At 47.2% G+C, this 22,900-nt stretch overlaps 1 long non-coding RNA gene across 1 annotated transcript; it reads left to right on the top strand.

Moving 5' to 3' along the window:
• The first annotated feature begins 800 nt into the window (after positions 1-800).
• Positions 801-20,626, top strand: LOC105472881 (uncharacterized). The gene is made up of 4 exons (XR_003016047.2): positions 801-878; positions 3,414-3,458; positions 4,166-4,316; positions 18,096-20,626. It is a non-coding gene; the product is annotated as an uncharacterized lncRNA (long non-coding RNA).
• Positions 20,627-22,900: the final 2,274 nt, after the last annotated feature.

The raw sequence follows: 22,900 nt of genomic DNA, 5'->3' as shown, positions 1-22,900 counted from the left end.
CCGAAGGGCCCGCAATGGAGCATGACTCCCTTGAAAATGATAAAATATATACTGTTAGGTTTGGATGCCACCCACCCAAATAAAAAGTTATCGTGTCCCCCACCCGCCCCTTGCGCCTTGGCCCGAGTGCTGGTGTGATGACCCGGGCGGAAGTCGCAGGGCTGCGCTTTTTTCCGATTTCCACGCGGGCCCCGCCGCCCCCTCGGCCCTCGCACGTTTCTTCCCAGCACTCGAGGCCGCCGAGTCTGTTACGAAACCCGGTGCTGGTGTGGCTAAGATTGAGTTCCATTGCGATGTAATTAGGTCACCCCATCATGAGCACGTTTCTTTGGAAAGGACGGGGCGGGCAGAAGAGAGCGCTCGAGTCACACTCTCACCACCCCCAACACAAACTTTTTTTTTTTTTTAATGCATTTCTTATTTATTCATCAACATCTGGGCAAACCCAGCGAAACCTTCCAAATCACAACTGTTTGAGAAACCGGTTGTTTTTCAACTTTGCCAAACACAACGTTTGCTGCAGCCACGAACCTACGTGATCCCAGCGGCGTCGACTTTCGTTCGTCTCCTCTGCCTGAAATGGATGGCCCCCACTTTAACCCGGCTGCTGCCCTGCAGCCGCCTGTTGCTTCCCTCCCCCTGCTCCCATTTTTCAGCTTTTCTTGAAATCTGGCAAGCGCCAGAAAGGGAAATAACTTCCATCCACCTTAATTTAAATCATTCAAGTGTAGGTTTCTTTCTTACAGGGATGTTTGCTCGTTCTTTTCCCAGCCCAAGTGCGTGTTGGGGCGGGGGGGAAGATTTCGTGCAGTTTCTTGGTGATGAGGTAATGAGTTCCAGATTTCAGGACAGAGCAGGGTGCGCGTTGAAACCACAAGGTTAGTCTGAGTTCTGATGTGAAGCTATTTTGGTTTTTTATTCCCCCGGCCTCCACCCATTCCCGCTCCCCCACCCCCCAAAAAGAAAGGGCCGGCGGGTCTTTAACTCCCGAGGGTTCGCGAAGCTCAGCTTGGGGGACCGGAGGAGGGGCTGGAAAAAAGCAAAGGGGAAGGGGACTGGGAGCGGGCGGGGACCCTTCCCGGCCCAGGGCCTGTCCCCGCGGGGCACCGGCTGTGCCCCTGCATCGGGCGGCGCCGCTTTCGCTCCAAGGCTGCGGGACCGGCCAGGAGCACCATCAGGCGCCCCAGAATGGCTACAAAGTGGGTTTTTCCAAAGAAAGCTGATTCCTCGAATTTCCTCGGCTTTTCCAACTCCCGGCGGCCCTCCCCTCCCCCTCTCCCCAGGGGCGCGGGCTCCGCAAGGCTGCGGCTGGCCTAGCCCGCTCGCTCCCGAGTTGTTTACCGGCCCCGCCGACCGAGAGTTTGTTCCAGCTCCCAGAGCCTGTCTCTATAATTAAACTCTTTTTTAAATTGTCGGGTTGAAACGTCATTTCGGGGACTTTCCAAGGGTGAGGGAGCCGAGAGGAGGGAGCAAGTCCCTTAACCCTTCGCTGACCCGACGTCCCCGCCGCGGCTGGCCGGGGTGGGGTGAGGGCCCGAGGGCGGGAGCCGGCCCGCCCCCGCCCAGACGTGGTCGGCAGGTGCCCTGGGGTGGCGGGAGGGCGGCCAGCCCCTACGGGACAGGAAGTCCGAGACGAGGCGTGCGCGGCCGTCCCCCGCCAACTTCGCGGTGCAGTCGGCCCTCCCGCTCCTTACCCGCGCAGTCCCGAGGCTGGCCGCGGCCTCACCTGCACTGCCGCTTCCGACCGGGAGGCGGTGGGCCGGCTCCTCCGTCCCGGGCCCGACTTCCGGGTCCTCCCCATTCGCCTGGAGCGCGTCCCTTCGTGGGGAGGGGTGGCCCAGGTATTTTAGCTTGGAGGTGGGGGTGGGGTGGGATGTTCGGTTTTGTGCAAGGGGGAAAGTGAAAGTCTTCGGAGTGAAGGAGGCGCTGCGGATATACATATTCATCAGCCAATCTGGACCCCAAGCGCACCTCCGGGCAGGTGAGAGTCTAGAGCACTGGGCCGCAGAACCCAGACGGTTAGGCCTAGTCACAGGGGTCAGCAGGGTACCCGCTCCTGAGAGCCCTGCAGTGTTGCACTTCCTCTCAGGCTTCAGGTCATTTGCAAAATCACCTAAATTCTTCAGGTGGAGAGAGACAGACCCCTGGAGTCCCCTAATTTAAAGTTTGGAATGCTGATTTCCCGGCCCAGATGGGAGCGAGAATCTGCATTTTTGGTAAATTTCCATCTCACGACCCAAATACTAATGTTTGAGAATCAGTGAGCCAGAACATTGAAGTTAGGCAGTCCTGGATCCAAATCTTGGCCATTTTCTAGCTATGTGACTTTTCAAGTCACTGACCAAGGCCTCAGTTTCTTCATCTCTGAAATAGGAATCATGATAACTGCCTAAATTTGGCCCATAAAGTGCCTAGAGTCATGCCTCACTGAATATATGCCAGGCTGTTGTATGTAAACTAAGGCATTTGGCAACCCTTATTACACCACAAAACAAATTCCGGGGCTATTCACTTGGCAAAGGATTATTCGGTGTAGACTTCCATTAAATGGCCAACTGACAACTTATAAGTTGATCTGTGTCACTCTCTAGCCTCCATCCCCAGCCCTGGATAAGGCAGGCCCTGAGGCCTGGAAATGGGGAGAGGGCCCTGGGCTTGGAGCCTGGGGGACAGTAAAGTGGTTCAGGGTAGGGTGATGGGGATTTGTTGCCCACATCTGAAAAATACCTGATTATTGACACAAGTATTTCTGTAAACAACTACATCACTGGGGCCTTGTGGTAGTCTATAAAAGCCAGAGTCTTATCTCTCAAAGTCCTTAAGCCCCTCAGAAAGCTTAGTGTATATTACTGAGCTGTCAATATTCTCCTGAACAAGACAGGGGCCTCAGGAGAGGGCACTTTAGGGTCTATCGTAAATGTGGCCCTGCAGGGTGTCTGGAATCTTTGGGTTTGGGAGCAGACCGCCTCCTGCAAGGACTACTGAGAATGCAGTCCCAGGTCCAGCATTGCCCTGGGGGGTCTAATTGCCCAGGTCTCTGTAAGATGTTCCAACTGTCAGTGAAGTTATAAGGCCAGCCCACAGCTACACCTCTCCACTCGCCCTAACCTAGGCCCCACCTAGAGCAGTCAGGCATAATGACTCTTACTACAGGTTAGATTTTTTTCACTCCCCATCACCACTTCTCCCACCCTCCAGGGAACTCCCTGTGCTCTAGTCCTTTTTAGATGAAAATGAGCCATCTTCCTCCTACTCTGGGGCCTTTGCACATGCAAATCCTTCTGTGAGAATCAACCTTCCTTTAGCCCAAATTCTAAATCATTCTTTAGAACCCAACTCAAGCCTCACTTCCTCAGGGAAAACATTCCTGATGCTTTCCTTCATCACATAACAGTGTCCCTCCTCTCTCCTAGGCTCTCATGGAATGTTCATTTCCTTCAAAGTAGTTATTTCAGTTTGTGAGTATACATTCATTCCTATAACTTTTTTTTTTACTTTTCAATTTAACATACAGTAAAATTGATCTTTATTTGGCATACAGTTCTATTAATTTTAACTTATGAATTGATTCATGTAACCACCACCACAATCAGGAAACACAACAGTTCCATCACCCCTCAAAAACTCCCTCATACTATCCCTTTGCGTTCAAACTTTCTCCATCTCTAATCCCTGGCAACCCCACTGATCTGTTCTCTGTCATCGCAGTTTTGTCTTCCCAGAATGTCATACAAATGGAATCATATTGTATGTTTGGTTTTATGCAGCATATGCCTTTGATATTTAACCATGTTGTTGCATGTATCAATAGATCATTCCTTTTTATTGATAAACAGTACTTCACGGTGCGCTTATACAATAGTTTATCCATTTTCCTGTTGGACATTGGATTATTTCCAGCTTTGGGCCACTATGAATAAAGTTTCAATAAACTCTCATGTACAGGTTTTTGTGTGAACACAAGTTCTTATTTCTTTTTTTTTTTTTTTTTTTTTTCTTTTTGAGTCTCACTCTGTCACCCAGGCTGGAGTGCAGTGGCGCAATCTTGGCTCACTGCAAGCTCTGCCTCCTGGGTTCACACCATTCTCCTGCCTCACCCTCCCGAGTATCTTGGACTACAGGTGCCCGTCACCACGCCCAGCTAATTTTGTTTTTGTATTTTTAGTAGACATGGGGTTTCACCGTGTTAGCCAGGATGGTCTCGATCTCCTGACCTCAGGATCTGCCAACCTTGGGATCCACCTGCCTCAGCCTCCCAAAGTGCTGGGATTACAGGCATGAGCCACCGCACCTGGCCAAGTTCTTATTTCTCTAGGGTAAGTAACTAGGAGTGAGATTTCTGGGTCACATGGTAACTATATGTTGAAATTAATACAAAACTGCCAAATCATTTTCCAAAGTGGCTATACTATTTTGCATTTCCAACAACAACATATGAGAGTTTCCACTTACTCCACATCCTCACCAGCACTTAACAGTATTATTATTTTTTGTTTTAGTCATTCTAATAGGTATGTGGTGGTATCGCATTGTGGTTTTAGTTTGCATTCCTCTAATGGCTAATGATGTTGAACATCTTTTCGTATGCTTATTTGCCATCTGCATATACTTTTTGGTGAAGCGTCTATTCAAACCTTTTGCCTATTTTTTAGTTGGGTCATTTCATTGGTCATTTTCTTACTGTTCAGTTTTGAGAGTTCTTTACATATTCGGGATACATAAAGTTCCTTTGTTGCTTATGTGATGTGCAAATTATCTTCTCATGTCTGTGCCTTATCTTTTAACTCTCCAAGCAAAGGATCTTTCACAGAGCAAAAGTTTTTCATTTTAATGAAGTCTAATTTATCAGTTTTACCTTTTGTGGATCAGGCTTTTGGTGTCACAGCTAAGAAATCTTTGTCTAACCGCAAGTCATTAAGATTTTTTGTTTTCTTCTGAAAGTGTTATATATTTTCATGGTCTGTTGTTAGGTGCATAAATGTATATAACTGTTCTATCTTCTTGCTATATTGAGCATTTTATTAATATATAATGTCCTTATCTCTTGTAACCTTTTTAGATTTAAAGTCTATTTTATATAATATTAGTAGAGCCATTCCTGCTCTCTTTTGGTTACTGTTTGCATGAAACATCTTTTTCTGCCCTTTTACTTTCAATCTGTTTGTGTCTTTAAATCTAAAGTCAGTCTTTTGTAGACAACATATAGTTGGATCAGATTTTCTGTTTATCCATTCTGCCAATCACTGTCTTTTGATTGGGGCATTTAATTAACATTTAAAGTGATTACTGATGAGAAGGGACTTAGTTCTGTCATTCTGTTGTTTTCTAGATGCCTTAGAGTTGTATTGTTCCTCATTTTTCTGCACTACTATCTTATTTTGTGTTAGTTGATTTTCCATAGTGAAACATTTAAATTCCTTTCTCATTTTCTTTGGTACATTTTCTTTTATACTACAACTACAGTAGTCCTTCCTTTATCCATATAGGATATGTTCCAAGACCCCCAGTAGATGCTGGAAACCAGGGATAGTACTGAACCCTCCATATACTATGACAATTTTTTTTCCTTCAGAATTTCATGGATAGAATTTTCATTCGTACTATAGATCTTAGCAATATAAGCATATGCTTCTTCTTCCTTGTTGAGAATTTTCACCTTTTCACTTGAAGCAGTTTACTGCTTTGTTCTCTCCAAATTGCCTTTTATCTGACCTCTCCAAATTGCCAGCATCACTACTCTTGCATTTTGGGGTCATTATTAAGTAAAATAAAGATTCCTTGAACACAGGCGCTGTGATACCACAGCAGTCAATTAGATAACCAAGATGGCTATCAAGTGACTGATGGACAGGTAGCAGATATGGTGTGGATACACTGGACAAAGAGATGATTCATGTCCCAGGCAGGATGGAGCAGGATAGCATGAGATTTCATCATATTACTCAGAATAGCATACAATTTAAAACTTATTGTTTATTTCTGGAATTTTCCATTTAATATTTCCAGACTGTGGTTGATTGTGGATAACTGAAACTACAGAAAGTGAAACCACAGGTAAGGGGGGACTATTGTATTTTCTTTGTGGTTACCATGGGGATTACATTTAACATCCTAAAGTTAAAACACTCGAATTTGAATTTATAACAGCTTAACTTCAAAAACATACAAAAATTCTGCTCCTTTACAGCTGCATCTGCATCCCTTTTGATTACTGATATCACATAATTACGTCTTTATACATTTTGTGCCCCAATATAGAAACTAATAATTATTTTAAATGTGTTAGTCTTTTAAATTATGTAGAAAACAAATGTGGCATTACAATCCAAATTTATAATAATTTTAGCTTTTAGACTAATAATTGTTTTTTAAAGCAGTCTCTTAAATTTTGTCACAAAGTAAACTTACAAACTGTTGTTTCAATAATACTAGCTCTTATAATTGCCGTTATTGAGATCTTCATTTCTTCATATGGTTTCAAGTTACTGTCTACTGTTCTTTATTTTACTTTGCAGGACACCCTTGGAGCATTTCTTACAGGACAAGTCTAGTGGTAGTGAATTCCCTCAGCTTTTGTTTATTTAGGAATGTCTTACTTTCTCCATCACTTTTGAAGGACAGTTTTTCCGGATATAGTATTCTTGTTTGATTTTTGTTTTTCTTTTAACATTTTAAATATGTTGTCCCACTGCCTCTGATCTCCAAAATTTCTGATGAGAAATCTGCCAATAATCTCATTAAGGATCCCTTGTAGTGGGATGCAGTGGGATTTCACACCTGAAATCCGAGCACTTTGGGAGGCCAAGGCAGGAGGATTGCTTGAGATCTGGAGTTCAAGATCAGCTTGGGCAACAAAGGAAGACCCTATGTCTTTAATTAAAAAAAAAAAAAAAAGGTATTTTATGTGAGTCACTTCTTTGTTGCTGCTTCAAGATTTTCTTTTTGTCTTTGACTTTTGAGAGTCTGATTATAATGTATCCTGGTGTGGGTTTCTTTATTTTACTTGGAGTTCATTGAACTTCTTGGATGTTCATATTCATGTCTTTCATCAAATTTCAGAAGTTTTTAGCCAAGTTTCAGATATTCTTTCCCCTTTTCTCTCTCTTATTCTTCTGGGACTCCTACTATGTGTATAATGGTGTTCCACAGGTCCTTTAGGCTCTATTCACTTTCCTCAATCTTTTTCCTTTCTATTCCCTAGACTTGATTACTTCCAGTGTCCTGTCTTCAAATGTGCTGATTCTTTTTCCTGCTTCCTCAAAACTGTCTTTGAATCCTAAAGTGAATTTTTCATTTTAGTTATTGTACTTTTCAGCTCCAGAATTTCTTTTTACTTTCACTTTAGGCTTACTATCTCTTTATTGTTATTCCCATTTTGTTCATACATCTCTTTCTTGACTATCTCCATATCTTTATTTAGTTCTTTGGGCATCTTTAAGACAGTTGTTTTAAAGTCTTTATCTAGTAGATCTGCCATCAGTTATTTTTCAGGAACAGTTTCTGTTGATTTATTTTTTGGATGGACCGTGCTTTCGTGTTTCTCGTATGTCTTGTGATTTTTGTTGCTGTTGAAAACTGAACATTTCAATCTAATAATGTGGTAATTCTAGAAATCAGATTCTTCCCCTTCATCAAGGTTTGCTGGGTTTGGTAAATGTTTTTTTAAATTATTGTTGTAGGCTCTCTGTGCCAAGGATCAGCCTGAGGTATAAATGTGAGGTCTTCTGAGATCTATTCTGAGCCTGTGCCTTTCTCTGATCATGCATGGGCATTCATTTTCAAATTTGCCCATGTATGTAATTGTTTTTGAATGTCCTAGTCTTTAATATCTGGCTCCAAAAAGGGGAAAAAGAGAGAAATGAAGAGTTGATTTTTTTTAAAAGGGGGCCTTCATCCCTTTAAATCCCCTATAAGTTAGTTCAACAGAGGGGGAGGAGCTTGCAACAATGGGAGAAGGTGTTGGCCAGGTGTGGTGGCTCATGCCTGTAATCCCAGCACTTTGGGAGGCCAAGGCGGGTGCATCACCTGAGGTCAGGAGTTTGAGACCACCTTGGCTAACATGGTGAAACCCCGTCTCTACTAAAAATACAAAAATTACCTGGGCATGGTGGCGGGGGCCTGTAATCCCAACTATCCAGGAGGCAGAAGCAGGAGAATTGCTGGAACCCAGGAGACAGAGGTTGCAGTGAGCCAAGATCGCGCCACTGCACTCCAGGCTGGGCAACAGAGCAAGACTCCATCTCAAAAATAAAAATAAAAATAAAAAATGATGGGAGATGGCCGGGCGCGGTGGCTCAAGCCTGTAATCCCAGCACTTCGGGAGGCCAAGACGGGCGGATCACGAGGTCAGGAGATCGAGACCATCCTGGCTAACACGGTGAAACCCCGTCTCTACTAAAAAATACAAAAAACTAGCCGGGCGAGGTGGCGGGCGCCTGTAGTCCCAGCTACTGGGGAGGCTGAGGCAGGAGAATGGCGTAAACCCAGAAGGCGGAGCTTGCAGTGAGCTGAGATCCAGCCACTGCACTCCAGCCTGGGCAACAGAGCGAGACTCCGTCTCAAAAAAAAAAAAAAAAAAATGATGGGAGAAGGTGCAACAACAATGGCCACCTGCATCATTGTCTACATCTCTGTTATCAGAAGCAGTAATCAGAGCATAAAACCCTGATATTTGGAGGACAGGGTCCTTTTGGCCCATCCTGGCTCCTGTAAGCTGTGTGCAGGCTACTCCAGGAACATATGCACAGCTGTCTGCCATAGGGTTGGACGTGGGGGATGGGTAGCTGCTACTGTTCTAAGAGCTGATATTGACCAAAATTAAACACAAATTACTGTTCAAGCCTCCCCCTGGAATTTTCAAGCCTTCAATAGACTCCAGAGTTCCAACATAGTTGTATCAGACAGATTCTGCCACTGCAATTGTTTTCTTAAGAGGGGAAACATTCCTGGTGCTTGCTACTCTGCCATGTTCCTAGAATCCTGCCCTAAAAGTAGTTACTTCAGATCTTTAATCCATTTAGAGTTAGTTTTTATATAAAGATGTGAAATTTAGCTTGAGGTTCTTTTTTTGCCTGTGGATTTTCACTCGCAACATTATTTGTTGAAAAGACTGTCATTTTACCATTGAGTTGCCTTTACACCTTTCCAAAAATTTGATGGCCATATTTGTAAGGTCTGTTTATTTTGTTCCACTGATCTGTGTCCACCCCTTCACCAATACTACACGATCAATTATTGTAGCTTTTTACTAAGTCTTAAGAAGGTGTAATTCCTCCAACTTTTTTCTTATATTTTGAAATTGTTTTAGCTATTCTAGTTCCTTTGCCTGTTCATAAAAACTTCAGAATCAGCTTGTCTATATCTAGGGAAAAAAACCCTACTGAGATTTTTATTGGAAATGCATTAAATCACTACAGGGAGAATTACTATGTTGAGTCTTCTAATTCATGCACATAGTATGTCTAGTTAGGACTTATTTGATTTCGTCAGTGTTTTATAGTTTTAATCTTTTTTTGAAATGGGGTCTTGCTATGTTGTCCAGGCTAGCCTCAAACTCCTGGGCTTAAGTGATACTTCTGCCTCAGCCTCCCAAGTAGCTGGGACCACAGGCATGTGGTACCATGCCCAGCTGTTTTATAGTTTTTAGCACAGGGATTCTATATATGTTTCATTAGATTTATACCTAATATTTCCTATTTTTTAGAACTATCATAATTTTTTTTTTTTTTTTGAGTTGGAGTTTTTCTCTTGTTGCCCAGTCTGGAGTTCAAGGGTGTGATCTCGGCTCACTGCAACCTCCACCCCACTGGGTTCAAGCGATTCTCCTGCCTCAGCCTCCCGAGTAGCTGGGATTACAGGCATGCGCCACCACACCCAGCTAATTTTGTATTTTTAGTAGAGACGGGGTTTCTCAATGTTGGTCAGGCTGGTCTTGAACTCCCAACCTCAGTTGACCTCCCCACCTCAGCCTCCCAAAGTCTGGGATTATAGGCATGAGCCACCACACCTGGCCTTTTGAAATCTTGGTCTCCACTTGTTTATTAGTTTACAGAAATTCAGTTGATTTTTGTGTATTGACCTTGTCTCCTGTGATCTCACAAAATCACTTTAATTGTAAGAGGATTTTTTTGATAGATTACTTGGGGTGTTTTTATTATTTTTGTTTTGTTTTTGTTTTGAGATAGAGTCTCACCTTGTTGCCCAGGCTGGAGTGCTGTGGTGCAATCATAGTTCACTGCAGCCTCAAATTCCTGAGCTCAAGCAGTCCTCCCACCTCAGCCTCCCAAGTAGCTGGAACTATAGGTACATGCCACCATTCCAGCTAGTTTTTTTAAATTTTTTGTAGAGATAGGATCTCACTATGTTTCCCAGGCTGGTCTCTAACTTTTGTCCTCAAGTAATCCTCCTGCCTGGGCATCCCAAAGTGATGAGATTACAGACATGATCTCCTGTACCAGGCCTGTTTTTGTTTTTAATGTAGACAAGCACATATTGTCTATAAATAGGAATAACTTAATTTCTTCCTTCCCTAACATATGAATTATATTTCATTTTCTTGCCTTATTGCTCTATCCAGGATTTGCAATACAGTGTTGAATAGGCATGGTAAGAGTAGATGCCCTGACCTTGTTCCTGATTTTAGGGGGAAAGCATTCAGTCTTTCATTTTCATTTTAAAATACAACATTAGTTGCCAGTTTTTTGTAGTCATTTAACTTTTTAACATTCCCTTCCCACTAGGATGTATGCTCCATCAAAGCAGGCTCTCTCTGCTCTCAACTGAACTCCCAGTGCCTGGCTTAGTGCCTAACAGATAGTAGGCCCTCAATAAATATTCATGGAAAAAAAAATGAAGATTTAGTACTTCTCTACTTCGCTAACTTAGCCAACCACAATCAGTGTCCTCTATGACAGACAACAGAGGGACTTGGCTGAATATGTACAAACATTAGAAGAATAATCTTACAATAAATACCCCAACAGATCCAACTAGGCATTGTCCCCATAGAGTTGACAATCTCAAGCTGCAGAGCATTTGTAGATCAGCTTTTCAGCAAGCTATACTGTGTCAAAGCATTCATCTATGAGGAATAGATGACTGCAGTATAATAATTATTTTAGATCGAGAGCATTCCATTCCCAAAAGGAATTTAAACAAAAAGCTCTCAGCTCTGAAAAATGGGTTTTCAGGATAGAGAATCCCACTGCTCTGAAATCTTAGGCCCTCAGACGGGTGGGGTTGTTTCGCTAAATTTATTTCAGCCACTTATAGAAACAGAAGGGGGAAGAAGGGGGTGGCTGCCTGCACACCAACCCTGGCTCTATAGCATTAATATCTGCCGGGTCAGGCTTTTATTTGGGTTTTGTTTTACTTTGGGGGGCTGGAGAGACAGGCAGGCAGCAGGAGTATCTCACAAATGCATGGCTTTCGAATTGCAGTTTCCTGCCTTTCTCCATGTACCTTACCCACTGAGAGAGAGAGAGAGAGAGATCTGTTTGCTTTCTTTCCCGCACAAGTGTGAGTGCAGGGAAACTGGGGTCTTTGTCCCTGGCCCCCATGAGAACCCCTACCCAATCCCACACACACACCTCCAATGGCTCTATTACTTGAATTTTAGGGGTTGTTGGATATAAAATCCAGGCCTTTTAAACCCTGTTTACCTCCTCCCCAGCTTCCCCAAAGCACTGAACACACATTCTCCTTAGTCCCTGATACCTGAACAATCTCTTCTGCCACCCCAATCCCTATAACTAGAAAAAGGATTTGAAATGATGTTGCTTTTTTGGCCTGGTGTGGTGGCTCACGCCTGTAATGTTAGCACTGTGGGAGGCTCACGCAGGTGAATCATGAGGTCAGGAGTTTAATACCAGCCTGGTCAAGACGGTGAAACCCTGTCTCTACTAAAAATACAAAAAATTAGCCAGGTGTGGTGGCAGGCACCTGTAATCCCAGCTACCTCGGAGGCTGAGGCAGAGAACTGCTTAAACCGGGGAGGCGGAGGTTGCAGTGAGCCGAGATAGTGCCACTGCACTCCAGCCTGGGCAACAGAATAAGACTCCATCAAAAAAAAAAAAAAAGAAAGAAATGACGTTGCTTTTTTCAAACTTGTTTTTTGCTAAATTTGAAATACTTTATGAAGCACAGGTTAATGACCTCCCACAGATGTAAGGGAAATTGAGGCACAGGAGCAGGAGGTGGCAGAAGGTGACCTGCACCTACTGTGAGCAGCTGAGATTGATGTCCAGTCCTTGGCTGGCTCTCAAGAGGTTCCCGGCTGAACTCAGGACTAGAGAAAGTCTGGGCTCTGTATCTGGGGGCTTGCTACTACATGGCTGCTGCTGTTTGCTGGCAGAAAGAGGAGACATGCATGAGGAAGCTAAGATACCTGCTGTGCCCGAGACTTGAATAACTACATGAGAACATGGGGAAGTACTGTGCATGGTGCCCAGCCCATGGGAACCCAAGTGCCAGTTTGCTTCCTTGGCTGGGTCACCAAGGAAGGTGGGAGAAGGAGCGTCTGTCCTCTCCTCTCTCTACCCTTGAGGCGGAAAGACTGGCAGGGACTGGTGGGAGGGAGGGTGGCCTGGGGCAGATGCTGGTGAGAGGCCTGACTTGCAGATAATCCAGGAGGGTCTTGCTCTAAACTGTGGGGTCTTCAGGGCAAATCAAGGGATTCACACTTACTAGTAAACAGTAAAGTGTTCACAGGTAAACCAAGGTACTATTTTGTCCTAGCATCAGCGAGTTTGCTTTGGAATTATCCTCCACGACTCCCTAGCAAGGCCCTGTATGGCCAACTCTGCCCTGAGGAGCTGTTCTTTTGAGAAACAGGAACCTCCCCAGCCAGAGCAGGGATCAGACAGCTCTTGGAGGGTCGCCATGTGGACAGCCGGTGGGGGAGAGAGAGAGGACGGGTCTTTGCCACAGCCCTGTGACTTCTTTAGTGCTAAGTTTCTCCCACCAACTGCACCCTCCACTCTGGGGTACTGTGGGCCCCCAAACCAGGGCCTGCTCTTGTCTGACCAAAGGCAACCAGATCTGCTGCAGCTGCTGGGTGAGGAAACAAGCTCTCCCAGAGACCAGGGAAGCAGCTGGAGAAAGATTCCTGCCAGCCCGGGGTGTCAATATTTATACAGCGTGGTGCTAGTGCGTGGGAAGAGGGAAGGCAGAGCGAGATGGCAGGAATGAGGAGGCACAGACATGGACAGATTTCAGGAGGCTGTACTTGGGGCCCAACTAGGAGTGAGGCGGCCTGGGCGGGAAGGAGCAGGAGGCTGCTGGAATCCTAATCCTCACCTGAATTTCTGTGTCAAAGAGGCTGGGTCTTTGCCCCCAGCTCTCCTGCCAGAGTCAAGGGGAGCAACTTGGAAGAACATTTATCATCCATCCCCTAGTCATTCCTCCTGTTGATTATAGCCCTCTACATAGACTAGGAGGCACTGCCTGGAATCAGAGATAAACCAAATCCACAGGGCCTAGGAGTAAGGGCCTTTGGCCTCCTGAAGTTTATGCTTTTCGAGTCTTAAAGGATGCCGGACCCTGAGAGTTGGACTCCAGAACTGAAGGCTTAGAAAACATAAACAAAATATAAAATGTAAGCAAAGAGTTGTCTCAAGCCTTTATATAAGCAACAGCACTTCCCTCAAGTGACAGGGAACACTGTGCATTGATGAAGATGATGATGAAGAACAGATGGGACCCAGAAAGAGAGCAAGGTGTGCCTATGGAAACGGCCCTCAACCACACTTGCCAGAGAAGCAGGTGGCCACCATCAGCACAGGGCCTAGAAAAGATAAGGCAGTCCAGTGGGTGTCTACCAGGAGCTCTTGAGTCCCCTCACCCCAGGATGCCGCTCAGCTCCGGGTGTGCCCAGGCAGAGCTGATCCACCAGCCCCTCAGCCGCACCCGCTGAGGACTGATGCCCCAGGATGGGAAGCATGCCTAGACCAGTGGGGATAGCCAGATGGACTCCAGTCGATTTGCCTCGGACAGCTGGGGAGCAGGGCCCAGGATGCTCCCACCCCACCCCACCACTCCAGACAGGGAGGGGTGTGGTTGCAACTTCTAGGATTTCTCTGCCACTATGCCCACCAAGAAGTGCCACCCACCTCATCAGTACCAGGGCTGACCCTCAGAGCCTCCCACAGGTGGGGTTTGCCCAGCAGCCAAGAGTCTTTAATACACCCCACAATTACCAGCCTCTTCTAGCATTCCCCCTACACCCTCAAAATGCCCACTGGCCAAGGGCGGGGACAGTGGGAAGAAAGGACTTTCCACTGGAAAACTGCCTCTGTCTCCCCAGCAGACACCTCTGGATGCCCAGGTCAACTTCAGTCACTGAGTCAGAATTGAAGGAAACCCAGACTCGGGTCCCAAGAGTCAGTCCCTATGCTGCAAGTTCTTCAAACACAGCACTGAGTTTTGCAAGAAATATATTCCCAGTGGGTGCAACTCCATGGAGCTCCAGCCTTTCCTGGTCTAACCTGGTTAATCCTCCAACCCACAGCCCGAAGGACGGATTCCTTTGCCTCCCTGAGCCACGGAGTCCCAGGCCCACACACTGTGGAGGAGACACCATCTGCCCTAACCCTCAGCCCAGGCCTGGCAGACAACATCAGCCCTAACAGGGAGAGCAGCACTGTCCCCATCCCCCTCCCCAGAAGGACACCAGGGCTGGGAGGAGAATCTTCAGGCTCCCAAGACCTCTTCTGCTGCTGTGGCTCTGCCTGCCGGCTGTGGCCTCCTCCTTGCCAGCTCTGCTTAAACAGATGAACAAGAATAAAAGCCGTGTGACCCAAGGAAAGCTTTAGGGAAAAGAACTGAAGCTGAAAGGGGGAAAAAAATTCCCAAAAACCTCTAAGAAATGGGAGAAGATGAGAATTCAAGAAACAGACAAAATAAATCATCCAGGAATCCAGATGTAAAATAAGGCAGGCCAAAAGAAAAGCAAAATTATGCTAAGAAGGCAGAGTGAGGTGGGGAAGGGAGCTGAGAATGATAAAGTGGGGGCCAGTTATAACTATTCTGAAAAGAGAGAAGAATGTCAAAGCAAACAACACCTGAAAATTTAAAAAAAAAAAAAAAAAAAAGACCCAGGAGAGAAAAAGAGGTAGCAGTGAATTTAAAACAACTGCCCTGATCCCCAACCAAATCCACTCAGTAGTGTTCTGGGTGGCTACAAGTGAGTCTTAGGGCTTTTGTATGTGTGAGGATTTCAGACTCTTCCTAACACTGAATAAGGACAGTCCTGGAAAAGCAAGCTTTCCTTTCTCGCCTTTGTGTTTCCTACAATTTTCCCACCTCACCCCCGCTGTTAGTCTGTTGCAGAGAAAGGGCTAGTCTTCCTGGGACAAGGCCAAAAACCAGTCCAACTCACCCCAGAGTAGGGTGGCTGCCATCATGGTACCCTATGGCTGGCTCACTGGAGAATGTGAGCAGGAGCCCTGTGCCAGAAGAATATTAGGTACGAGTAGAGTGGTGTGATCAGCTTTTCATCTTCTAGAGAGAGGTCTGGCCCAGCCACCTTTCTGTGGATAAGGGCTCATCTAACTCAAACACACCATTCCTGGAAAAACAGAGGTCCATGGCAGACTGGCATACCCACCTCTATGCAAAGCCAGAGAAATCCCAGCAAATGCAACTTTTCTTAATAACTAAAATGATTTAAATTAATTTCCAGGTGTTCCCAAGGGAGCCTAAAGATAGCCACAACCATTGTTTTGGTTGGCAAACAGCTTCTTGAAGTTCAATGCCTCAATGCCTTGTGTCCATAAACCCCATGAAAACTTATGGAAGATGCTAGTCCTTTATTGGCTTGGCTTCTTTCAGCCTTCTAATTGTTCTCTGTCTTCTGCAATTCTGTCAATGCTTCCCTTCTCCATGCCTGCTTTGGTTTTTCCAGTTTTCTTACTTAATCAAACCTCTACCCACTCTTCATTTCCCTAAGGGAGCAGGAGTTGGGAGAAAGCTGAAGCAAACCCAGGCAAAATCCAGAAGCAAAGAAAGTAACACATGGGTGTTGGGTTTAGTGCCCAGCTGTGCAATGCCCAGGCTGTCCTCAGTGGGTGAGGCAGGATCCCCATAGACAGGCGGCTGACCAAGCACCTTATCCTGCTCCTCCAAAGTTCAGCCACACCCTGAGCTCTGATTAGCTAGGACAAGGAAAATGGTACTCATGCCAGCCCATCTCCCTCCAAAAATTCTTATGTACTTGACCCTGATACTTCTGTACATTCCAAAAGTAACTTTTTTTTCTATCAAAAAAAGTGCAGAAGGATGATGTCTAGGTTGTGGCCTTACATACTCAGCTTCTTGCCATCCCTCCTAACCTTCAACCTGTCACAGTCATATAATCTATAACTCAAACTATTCTTTAACCATGAAAAAAGACAAACCAGGAAATTATAGGCTGAAATACCTAAAATGTATTCTATTCAACTGAACTAATCTCCTAATAAGTGTGTGTATATTTAGAAGTCATGCTCTATCTGTTTTGAAAGACGTGGAAATTTCAGGAAAAGTGCAAGGTGACAGCAGATCCCAGCTTGTCGAGATTTGTCCTCAAAAGAATACGTGCCCAGTATTGGGCCGAGTTGCCTAGTAGTTTTTTAAAGGAGTCTTAAGAGCTGGGAACCAATATATTGCCATGGAGCACACCAGCTCGATGTTCAGGCTGACCATATTCAGAGTCTGGCACTGCCCCCTCCTAGGCAAGTAGAGGACTTACCTGCCTCCGTCTCCTCCTTTATGAAGTAGCGATGACAACAATACCCATCTCCTGGGGTTGCTGTGAGGACAGATGATCAAAGCACTTGGCACACTCTTGATGAATATGAGCTCTCCCTCAAAAAAAAAGGAACCCAGTCAACTTTTGTTGTATGTTAAACAGCAATTGGCAAGACCAAGAAGAGCCCTGGAGGCCCCACAAAGTGGGATTCCATAGAGCCACTGGAGCATAGTCAAGTATCCCAAGCAAGAGAGAGAAGAGGGTCCCAGAGGAGGCCCAGGCAGCTGGCGGGTGGAGCACTGGCCGGGAAAGCCAAGGACAGGCACTCGCAGCCAGGGCGGCTGTGTGGGTGGGAGGACACGGGGGGCTGCGCTCCAGTCTCCCCTAATTAGCTCAACCTGGCTGCATCCTCACCCTTGCATGTGTTCATCCTTATGTGAAACGGAGCCCATACTGACCTAGCACCCAGTATGTGGAAGGTGCTGGCTGAACAGGGAGCTGCAGCAGGAGATTTCAGTGTGGTCATCACCTCAGACTTAATAACTGGGTATTTCTGCCCAGATTCAGAAATCTGTCCTTTTGTGAGCGGGATTGTAAGGAGATGACCAAATGCTGAGAAATTTTTATTTGGGGGCTGATTTTTATTTTTATTTTCATTTCAGTAAGTAGAAAAGCAAAGAATTTGAAAGTGTTTTGGGAAAGCTGAACACCAGTAGAATCTTGGTAATGTTTAGGGGGTATTATTAATTTTTAGGTGGAATAATGATAATGTGGCTAAGCTTAACAAGAGTCTATTATTGGGAGATACAAAATGAATTTTTTTTTTTTTTTTTTTTGAGACAGAGTCTTGCTCTGTCGCCCAGGCTGGAGTGAAGTGGCACAATCTCGGCTCACTGTAACCTCCATCTCCCGGGTTAAAACAATGCACCTGCCTCCCAAGTAGCTGGGACTACAGGCACACGCCACCATGCCCGGCTAATTTTTGTATTTTTAGTAGAGACAAGGTTTCACCATATTGGCCAGGCTGGTCTCAAACTCCTGACCTCAAGTGATCCGCCCACCTCGGCCTCCCAAAGTGTTGGGATTACAGGCATAAGCCACCACACCCGGCCTGGAATGAACTATTGACAGATGAAATGATATGATGTGATATATAGGATATACTTCAGAATTGTACAGAAGGTAGGGAGGTGGATGGTGGCACTGATGAACAAGTTTGGCCATGAGTTGGTGATGCTGAGACTGGGTGGGTACATGGGGTTCACCATATTACTCTGTCTCCTGCATATATTTGAAATTTTCTATAATAAAATGTTTTAAGTTCAGAAAAACTAAAAAAGTTTTAACTCAATGATTCTTGTCTTACTAGCTCTTGCAATACAATATGTACTTCCTATAGACACGTGTTCTTGGACAAGAAATGAAGCTATGGAAAAACCTGTCGGAGAGGGCTGGAGAACAGATGGACACCCCCACCCGAGGTCAGAAAGGCAAGCTACACAGCCCTCCCCACACTTATGTGGGGACCAAGAGTAGGGCCCTGCCCCTCTGGGCCTCTTGGGCTGGAAGAGTGCAGGCAGAAGGACTGATGTCCATTTTGACACTGCTTTTAAGCTCAGTAAAAATCACTTTAAAATTGGTTTCAATGTATTTTTAAAGCACAATGAACTTTTTTTTCCCCTCAGCAGAAAGCCATGATAGCAGGGTAGGCAAGCTACTCAACCTTTCTGACCTCACTTTTCACAACAGGAAAATGGGGATACTTACACATCCCCCATTCCCCATTTCCCAGGGCGTGAGGGTGAATGAGATCAGTATGTCCAGTGCCTAGCACAGTAAGAACTGCAACACGGTGGGTCTAATACATGGTTTTTTTGGTGGCTGTTAAGCCTCTGAGAGGCCCACAGTAGAGCCACCCCACTGTGAACACTCTGTTTGAATTTGAATGCTTTTCTTAAACATTTAAATTAAACAAAAATCAAGGCACACATCCTCTGAAACCCCTTTGGGCCAGGTACCCTGCTGGGTGTCAGCCCCTTCAAGTGTCACAGAAGCCATGGCTCAGCACCCCCCAGCCAGAGGAGCTGCCCAGGCTCTGAGAAGAACAGGGCAGTTGGGATGGGGCCACCACAGCTCTCTCTAGTTGAAGAATTAGCTGGAAAATGAAGAGTAAGGCACTGCCCACTCTGGTCCATGGCTTTGCATGTCAAAATGCATCCCCAGAAAGCAGACCTGCAGCAGACCAACCCTTCCCAAAGACGGGGTTCAGGGTGCTCCAGACAGACAGCAGACCCTGGGCTTGGCAACATCTCCCAAAAAGGAGCTAAGTCTCAGGCAAGCGGTCCCCGAAGGCCTCCATACACCAGGGGCAACACAACATACCTTCACTGGTGCAAAGGCCCTGCCAAATGGCCGTGCAAAGGTGGCCAGGCAAGAGAGACAGTTATAAGAAGAAATCAAGGAGCCATGGCACGCAGAACTCCCAGGAGAGGCAGGTGGTGCACAGCCAGTTCATGCCCCAGGCTACTGGGTGGGTGGCTTCCTGAAGACAAGCTTCAGCCAGAAGACGGTGTTTGGGACTTCAGGTGACAAGACTGGAGGAGACAAGGGAACCTAAGCAGAAGGTCATCCAGACCACTGTCAGAGCAGCCACACGAAGTATTTGGGTTCTTGCTCTAAGTCTTCTGCCAGCCAGACGAAGGGATGGAGGATTCACATCCAGCCACATCTTGACGCTGCTGATCCTGGAAGAGAATGGACAGAGCCCTGCACTGGCTCCACCTGCTCCCTATTCTTCCATAGGAGGAAACAAGAAAGGAGGCCGGTCAGCCCAAGACAAAGCTCAGGAATGTTCTCAAAAGGTTCTTGGGCTTTGGGACGGTCACAATGCATTCATAAGATTATCCTAAGCTTCTGAAAGCCCCCTGGCTCCAGAGAAGAGAGGAATCTCCGGCTGCTAAACCTTGAGTGCAGAGACTAAGGGCACACTGGAGCCAGAATGCCTGGGTTCAAATCCTAGCTCTGCTATGTATTAGCTCTGTAACGTTCGGCAAAGTACTTAACCCCTGTTTCCTCCTCTGTAAAATGAGGATAACTATGGCCCTATAGGGCAGAGTTGTTGCTTAGAACAGTAGAAAACTCAAAATTAATTTAGCAAGGGGCCCTCCTCTGCCCAGTGGGATGTGCTACTATTGACCCCATGGGGTTCTGGAAGAAATCAACATGCTACTACAATGGAAGGCATTTGAAGGAAGTGGAAAGTTTTCACAGAAAGTAGTCCAGAGACATGCACAGAGTGCTGCTCTCAGCACAGACCAGAAACCCCAAAGATTTGTGCCTCTGTCAGAATGCAGCTTTCTGGAGTCTACCAGGCTATAGAAGCTGCATGGAGTCTGGAATGGGAATGGGTTGACTTAGTCTTCCCCTGGAGGTGTGGAGAGGAAATGTTACACTTTCAGGCTTTGTGCAGGACAAGCAGAGAGTATCACTCAAATCCAAGCTGGCTGCCCTGTGGGTGACACAGGCCCATGCCAGCAGGCCTGGGTAGAGCCACCGTTTGCTGAGGTTAGGCCAGCACCAGGGGGTGTGAGGAGCCCACCTCCAGTCTCAGAGCAGCGTTGGGCTTCCCTGGATGGGGAGGAAAGGGTTAAGCCGGCTTGGGCTCTGAAGGGAAAGCACTCTGCAGCTATAAACAGAGAGCCCAGGGAGGGAGGGGCCGACAGGATGTGGCCAGGGCTCGAGCTGTCTGATTATTAACTTCACTTTTATTTGGAGGGGGATTCGATTCTCTGTTTTACTTCCCATCAAGGAAGTGAAAGCCCAGGTCTCAGAGGGGCCTGGTTTCAAATTGTTTTGTCACAGCTCATTTATTTTTCCTTTTAAATAAATAAACAAAACCACCTCTTTGTTTTCCCCTTAATGAGCATTCAACAAATCATCTGTGGGTGAGGCATGAACGGGGTTTTCTGGGCTCCTTCATGGGAGAGCGTTTGGCTTATTATTTTAAAAGGAAAAAGTAAGGATCTCTCCTTTAGCTCCAGGCTTCTCCAAGGCTGTCGAGGCACTTTCTTTTGCCTCCTCTGAAGTATCAGCGAGGAGTCCGAAATCACAGCCTCAAGCCCAGTCCCAGCCCCAGGAGCTTCCTTGGTTGGACCCTGGGGCCGGACCGCAGCCTGCCATCCCATCTGACAGGTCCTGACCCTGAGGCCACGCAGAGGAAGCACCCAGCACAGGCTCAGTGGTTCTTCTTGCTTGGGCTCAGACCCATGGCTTTTGTTCCTCCGGCACCCTGACATTTCTACTAAAATAACTTAAAGCAATTAAACACACAAAAGGATTCCATTACAGCTTTAAGAAAACACCATTACATGTTCCTTTACCCAAGGTTGAAAACATTTGGGAATTTGATTTCCAACACCAAAATCCAGATCAAAACCCATTCAATAATCCCATGATTCCCCTTGCAACAACCGCTTCCCGGCCAGCATCACAGGGTCCCGACCCTCACGGGGTCTCACAATTAAACAATTCAGTGAGAGAGTATGCAGCAACAAACACTGTAAGGAAAAAACAGGAGAGCCTACGGCTGCAGCTACTGCTGCTTCTCAAGGTGTGCAGAGAAGGGAGGAGACGGATTCCGTTGGAAACTAACAGGAGAAATCCAAGAAGGCTTCCTAGTGGAGCTGATCTTTAAGCTGAACCTTGAAGGACTGATAAGATGAACGGATGTTCTGGAACCTGAGAAATACCCAACTGCCAGAGAGAGAGCATCCATGTGTGAACTAAGCTAGACAGGCAACAGGCGTGGTGGGGGCCTGGGGCTCCTCAGAATGGCATCTCAAGTCCCCATGGTGGACAGGGACTGGAATGCATCGGCCGCCTGGAGCCAGCTCCCGGGGGCCAGTCCCTGATCTCTGGCTCGGAGATTGGTGTCCCCGGTGAAGGAGTTGCCCAAGCATCTTAGGCAACCAGATACTACGCCTGGTTTTGGGCCCTGTCACTTGCCTGCCCCCAAAAAAACCTGCTGACCGCTGTGACCTACTTTAAGAGCCTCCGACTTTCCGCTCTTTGAATATGGGGCAAAAAGAAGAAGGCAGGCTGGCGCCACCCGATTCACTTGAGGCTCGGAGTGCAGGCCTGCCTTCGCGGCGGCTACTGGGGTGGCGTTTCCCAGCACCCCCGGGAAGCCAGCAGGGTCCAGGGCTCTCCTGGGCTTCTGCGATGTCCACGCACTCCCGCGGCCGAGCTTCGTGGTTGCGCTCTCCCGTCGCCACCCCGGCGTCGGCGCCGCGGCGAAAGCCGGGCCGGGTGCGGGCCCGGGCGAGGCCGCCAAGATGGCCGACGCGCTCGGCAGCGCGCGGATCACGCGGGAGAGCTGCCCTTGGCCTCCCGGGAAGCAGCCAAGGTTCCGCCGCCCTCCTTGGCGCTCTGCCCCTGCCGGCCTGCCGGGATCTCCTCCCCGGCGTGCTCTGCGGCTCCTGGGGCCTCGCGAACCTTCCAGGCGCGAGGCCATCCAGACGCGCACACTAGGCCCGACCTGCGAGGGGAGCGGGAGGCGCGAGGCAGCCCGGGGGAGAGATAGGGGCCGGGGCTGCAGCGGCTGAGCTTCCTCGGCGGCTCAGAACGCGAGGCGCCGGTGAGCTGAGGCTCCTGCAAGAGGTTGCGGCGTGGAGCGAGATTCTCGCTACGGCTTCGCTCTCGTCCTCCCGCGGCCGCTCTGGCCCGGAAGCCCTCGGAGGCGGCGCGATGGACGTGGCCACACTGCCCTCCAGTGGCCAGATCGCCGAACAACACGCCTGGGCCCCGTTTGGGGGTCGGGGTGACGTGTCCACCCTCTGCCCTTGCTACGTTTGAAAGTGGGGTTTGTTCATCCGTGGTTCCTCTTACATGCCGCCAAAGCTGCCACAGTGCACACTGATCCAACTGCAGGGGATTTGCCGCCTTCGGTGGTTCTCAAACTTTAGTGTGCGCAGGAATGCCCCCTGGACAGTTCTTTCAAACCCGGATTGCTGGGTCCCCCAACTAAGAGAGTTTGCATTTCTAACAAGTCCTCAGGCGATGCTGAGCTGCTGCTCTGCTGGTCCTGGAGCCACACTCAGAGAACCACTGGCTTGGCTCACTCTCTCTCACGGGGTTTCTGTCATCTACTCATTCAATACAGAATATGTCGTGCTA

Source organism: Macaca nemestrina, chromosome 7 (genome assembly GCF_043159975.1).
Source record: "Macaca nemestrina isolate mMacNem1 chromosome 7, mMacNem.hap1, whole genome shotgun sequence".
Lineage (NCBI taxonomy): Eukaryota > Metazoa > Chordata > Mammalia > Primates > Cercopithecidae > Macaca > Macaca nemestrina.
Note: the sequence above shows the minus strand (reverse complement) of the source record. Positions and strands in the feature narration are given on the sequence as shown.